Below are 6,174 nucleotides of genomic sequence, written 5' to 3' on the forward strand. Positions count from 1 at the left end.
TATTAATATCGAGTTTCAATCGTTTCCCCATTTTCGTTCTCCTCTTTAAACGCCCAGTTTTTTTCCCCACTTACCTTTTTTTTTGTTTTTTTGCCCGCATCGAAACAAGCGCAACAAGTTCTCGAGTCGAGAGAGGCGAGTCTAGATTCGATTATTTTATTTGTTTTGTTTTTTTTTCTCTTTTCCCCTCCCTCCCCCTTTTTATTTTCCAACACTCCGCTTCCTTTCCCCTTCCCCTTTCTTTCTTTCTTTGTTTTTTTATTTTCCAAACGATCGGCGAGAGTAGGCGGTCGAAATATCGGCCACGTGACGATAACAGTACCGTTTTATTTCTCGGTCAAGTGTTTCCACCGATTTGGTATTGATCAATACGCGATAATTAAACTGGTTGGATAGGAAAATGGGGAAACACGATCGTTTATGGCCCTCTCCAACGACACTGCTCGTTCGTTATTTACCGCGTGAAGATTTTTCTTCTCTTCTCTTCTTTTTTTTTTCTTTCCTTTTTTGTATTTTACCCTGTGTACTCTCCAACAAACGTCGAATACATTAAGGATTAAATCCTCTAAGAGAGAAAGAGCTTTTAGCCGCCGTTAGACGGGATTTACCAAATGGATATATCCCGACGTATCCTGTTTCCAATCCAATCCGCCTTTTATTTTCCTAGATTTCATTTTTAAATCCAATATTCCCTTCGAGAATCCTTCTTAACGGCACCCGTGAGACGCCGCATTGAGACGCTTCTGGCCGGCCAACAGGAATAATTTGATATATACCTATATATATTGTATATCGACGAGCTCGAGCATCGAATACCGATGCGCCAATTAGAAATATCGACGCGTTCCATTCACTTTCGCCCCGATGAAAATGAAGAGGACCCCGCCGATTCGAAAGCAACGAAAGTAAGATTCTCTTTTTCTGTTCGGAGGAGATGCATGCTCGATGGATGCTCGTTCATCAGGGTGATCGAACCGAACCGAATCGCCTTTCGATCGAATCTCGATCGAATTTATCTTCGCGTCTGTCTGTCGAGACAATGCCTCCTCGATATCGATTAGAAAGTAGATAATATTCATGTGTGTGTGTGTGTGTATATATATGATACGCTCGAGTGTTAACGACTCCATGCATACGTGTTCGCTATCGTAAAATCGTAACGAAATCGGTGATGATCGGCCTCTCGATTAATAATTCTTGTACGAATAAGTTGAATACAAAATTAATTACGATCGAAATGGATTTATTTGTTCTCTCGATCAATCTTATTATTCACGTTAAATCGATCTAACTTTCACCACTTTGCGTTTCCAAGTTTGTTATCAATTTTTTTTTTTTACCGCGAGGCATTTATTAACGCATTAGTTTCTCTTCTCGAGTATCTTCTTTTTCTTGCAAATCTCTCCATTGCGTAATTTCAAAATTCTCCGATTCTTCGAATTTCTCGATCCTCTTCCTCTCGTCTTTCCTTTCGTTCCTTAGAAACGAAACGAAACATCTCGAAGATTTTTTTTTCCAAGATTCGAGAATCGGCGACGACTGAAGAGAGAGAGAGACAGAGAGAGAGATTAGAAGAGATATTAAGAGGACAGTTGGGTTGGCAGATTAAACGGCAAGGTCTTTAAACGATCGCTTAATCCTATTTGAGACCTACTTTTGAGCCGACCCGAAGGAGAAAGTAAGAGGAGCAGTGTAAGAGAGGAGGTGACGGTCGCGTGCTTGAGAAAGTAAAGTCTCGTTTACACGTAAGAGGCAAGTGTTGTGCGAGTTGTGTTTTTTCTTCTTCTTTTTTTTTTCTTCTTTTTTTTTTACGGAGACGGTACACACACATTACGCCGGAATAGAATCGCGATTACCACATTTTAATTTTCTTGAAATTTGTAGGTCGAGCCAGCTTCTTTTCTCCCCTCCTTCTTTCTCTCTCTCTCTCTTTTTCCTTTCTTTTTTTAATTTCAACCTCGAAAGCGGATTACACGTCGAGATAATATTCAACACGACGGAACACCTCGTGCGTAATTGTTTCGGCACGCGGATGTCATCGAGTTTCCTTTTTTCTTTTTCTCTCTTCTCGTTAATTTTTCGTATAAAATTATTTCGCACAGAATTTTAATTTAAGATTTGTTTTATTCTACATAGGATTTTGATTCGAGTGAATGTGAATTTATGCGTATCCTGTAAAATAATAATATGAAGAACGAATAAAGAAGAGACGAAACAATTTTCGTGTGTGTACGTTCATTACGTTTTCCCTCCTTGAGCTCAACGTTGAACAACGTTGCGTACAACCTGAAAAAAAGAGCGCAACTTTTCCGTTACTCTCTCTCTCTCTCTCCATCATTAAACCACGTAAACAAACGTAAGTTTCGATCGACGAAGCTTTTTAGACGCATCGATCGATTAAATTTCTACTCGCGTTGAAATGCAAATCGAATATAAAATATATTACTGCAACGACATATTAGTGACATCATTCCGTTGTTTCCGTGATGTCACCTCAAAACGTGACCGATCACTTTCCCCTTCGAATTTTCAACCTTTGACTTCTCTCTCTTTAAAGTTATTTAAGAATTATTTCTTACTTGGAAAAGAACGATAGGATCGATTCGATTAGAGAAACAGTTAGGCTCGTTACAAGATCCATTTGTTTTGAACGAGACGTTCCTCTTTAGAATCTAAAATTTGCCAGCGTTCGTGGATCAAGCGTGTACAAATGATCGCCATTTAGCGGCGCGCCTTTTCAATTGAACGAGTTTTCACAAATGGGCGATTTATCATCACGCGATAGCATTACGACTACCGAATTGCAATTACATCGAGATTGTCCTTCCTGCGATGATTCTGTCAATGTTTCGTTATATGCTCCTACATATTTATATGTACAAATCATTTTATGCAAACGAGCTTATAGTTATCCATTTAGTGTTGGAAAATTCAGATCAATTTTAATCGTTCTATTCGAGATATTCGTCACGATTTGGAAAAGTGATAATCGATATATTTTCTTTTTTCTCGCAAGAGATTTATAAAACGTTTGCCCGTGGGATGGAAACATTAGACTTTCCAGTTCACGGAGAAAGTTATGCATTAACGGGTCCGTAGCCGGCGCACCGCACACTCGTCCAGATAGATGAATAAACGCGCAACGATGATCCGAGCGCGTTGCTTCTTCTGCCAGGGGCTTCGACCTAGTTTCTTTTTTTTATTGAACGCGTGTTGCGTTCGATCAAACCGATCTCTTGTTAAAATATTTCATTACAATTCCAAGATAATCTAAGAGCGTAAAATCGAGGCGAGATTCTTGTTGAAATCCGGGGAAAAATCGCGCCTTCGTTGGGAAGCTTCCAAGGCTTTGAGAAGCCTCTTTCAATTGGAGGGAATTTTGAAAAAGAAATTTGATTATTCTTCTTTTTTTCTAAGCAAAGAATATTAAATAAAGGAAACTTGATCTCGACACCTCTTTCTGTTGTCGTTAAATTATTAAAACGATCGAATTCTCAGCAACAAACCTAATTCTATAGCTGATCATCCCTATTTTCATTAGTTTGATGATGTAATGTATAAAATCTAACAACTAGAAGAAGGTATTATATATTCTAGTTCGAAGTTTTGAACAAAAAATAAACGATAATAAACTTTATAGATCTTATTATTTCTTCGATGGATAAGATATGAGGAGAGATATCGCGATGTGGTGTAACTATTGTTTCGAATTTTATCTAGGGATCAACAGAGAGAATTTTCTAGGAGCAATTAGAGGAAATTTCGAAAAAGAAATTCGATTATTCTTCTTTTTTTCTAACCAAAGAATATTAAATAAAGGAAACTTCTCGACGCCTCTCTCTGTTATCGTTAAATTATTAGAACGATCCAATTCCCAGCAATAGATCCAATTCTATAATCAATCATTCCTATTTCCATTAGTTTGATGATATAATATAAAATCTAGCAACTGAGAGAAGGTATTTTCGTTCGAAGACAAGTTTTGAGGAAAAAGTAAATGATTCCCAGCAACAGACCCAATTCTATAACCAATTGTTTCTATTTTGTTTGATGATATAATATAAAATCTAGCAATTGGGAGAAGGTATTTTCGTTCGAAGACAAGTTTTGAGGAAAAAGTAAACGATTCCCAGCAACAGACTCAATTCTATAACCAATTGTTTCTATTTCCATTAGTTCGATGATATAATGTATAAAATCTAGCAATTGGGAGAAGATATTTTCCTTCGAAGACAAGTTTTGAGGAGAAAGTAAACGATTCCTAGCAACACACTCAATTCTATAACCAATTGTTCCTATTTTCATTCGTTGATGTATAAAATCTAGCAACTAGGAGAAGGTATTCTCGTTCGAAGACAAGTTTTGAGGAAAGAGCATCTTATAGATCCTATTATTTCTTTGATGGATAAGATATGGAGGAGAGATCAACATCGTCATCTAAATTCACGACTTGAGGCACGAAGAACAGCCCTTCTTACTTTACTCATCGATACGTTCCCTCGTAACACGCAACAATCTCGTCTCCCCTCGGATGTTTTTCTATTTAGAGATGGAAATGATCAGAAGTTAAGTAGGTGGACTCCATCGAATGATTAGAGGAGACAGTAGCCTCCCTTCTTGACGGATGAAACTAAGGGAAGCGTGTAAAGAAACAAGCATTTGTTTGAATTACAAAGATTTGATTTTTTTCTCTTCGTGTTATTCCATTCTCGACTTTTAGAAATAGTAAAAAAGACTTTTTTTTTTCTTCTCGATGAAATATTATTCCACTGAACGATGATTACAGCACATTAGTGGAATGGAATCAACGTGGACGATGAAAAAGAAGAATGAATAATCGAATAATACGAATTCCACGAATTTCCCCACGAATACCTTTTGGATCCTTGAGCGCGTCATCAAAACGGATGTGAACGTTTCGAGAGTGTTGCGCGAGAAAATATTTACACGAGGATATTACGCGAGCAGAAATGACGTGTTATATATATACATAAGCAAGCCTCTGAATAAACGAGCTTCGATTCGACGAATCGAAACGACAAAATTCCATATAGATTGCAAACACTCGTCGCCTCGATCTTCGAGATCCAAATTAAAAAAAATCGTTTTTCCTTTCGCGATTGGCTACATACATGGCTACTCCTGTACTGCACGAGAGATGATCGCGCGTAGAACGAACACGAAAGCAAGATACGTGGCTCCTCAACTTTCTCAAAACTAGATTTCTCGAGTATCGGGATGACGACGATGAGACGGGTGATTTTGGATCTCTCGAGAGATTTAGAAGGAGGAGAATCGTCGAAAACGTTTCCCCTCTTCCGTCCACTTTCTCCTCTCTTTTGTAGAAATAATCATTCGTGGATATAATAACGGAATTATCTCTTTTTAAGAACCTAAGTCTTCAATATCGTGATTTAAATCGCGGTTAAATCGAATTTCAATTATTGTTAGAAGTTTATCAAGTTTATTAAACTACGTCGAAGAAGTTGACTTTCCAATTCCTCGTACTTGTATTCGCCTCTGTCGGATAGATCGACTTCTTCTTCTTCTTTTTCTTCTTATTTCTTAAAGGAAGAGAGAAGCTTCCCTTCTGCTGGTTTTCATACTCTCGACGAGCAGCTCGTCGACCGATCGATTTTCTCTTCTCTTCGTGCACCTTCGAAGGCACAATGGTCGGCGTTTATTTTTTTTGTTTTCTCCAGAATTAATGGTCCAAAGTTAATTGCCCGGAATTACTTCCTAACCGCCTCACGGAACGAGCAAACCGCTGTAAAATCACCGTCGAAACGAAGAAAGGAAGAAAGGTTTCGGGATTGCACGATTGACGATTGCGAAGGACGATTTGGAAATCGGAAAAGAAGAAGAAAAAAAGGATCGAATAATAATATAAATATCACATATATCGCATCCTCATAGTTTCGAATTTCAAAGGGAACACCGAAGAAGATCGAAGAAAATTCTCCAATCTAACGAGAGGAGAAGATTGGGAAGATCGTTTAATCGCGCGTCTCGTTTATTTATGCCGTTGTCAATTTAACCGAGAAACTTTCCCACCCGCGCGACTCGAAACTTTCTTCTCACGTGTATCTCCTCCGAGGAGATCCCTTAACAGGCGGCAAAACATTGCATTATTCACCGACCGACATTTCCAATTCCTTCAACTTTTCTTCCGTC

Source organism: Apis mellifera, linkage group LG14 (genome assembly GCF_003254395.2).
Source record: "Apis mellifera strain DH4 linkage group LG14, Amel_HAv3.1, whole genome shotgun sequence".
NCBI classification, from domain to species: Eukaryota; Metazoa; Arthropoda; class Insecta; order Hymenoptera; family Apidae; genus Apis; species Apis mellifera.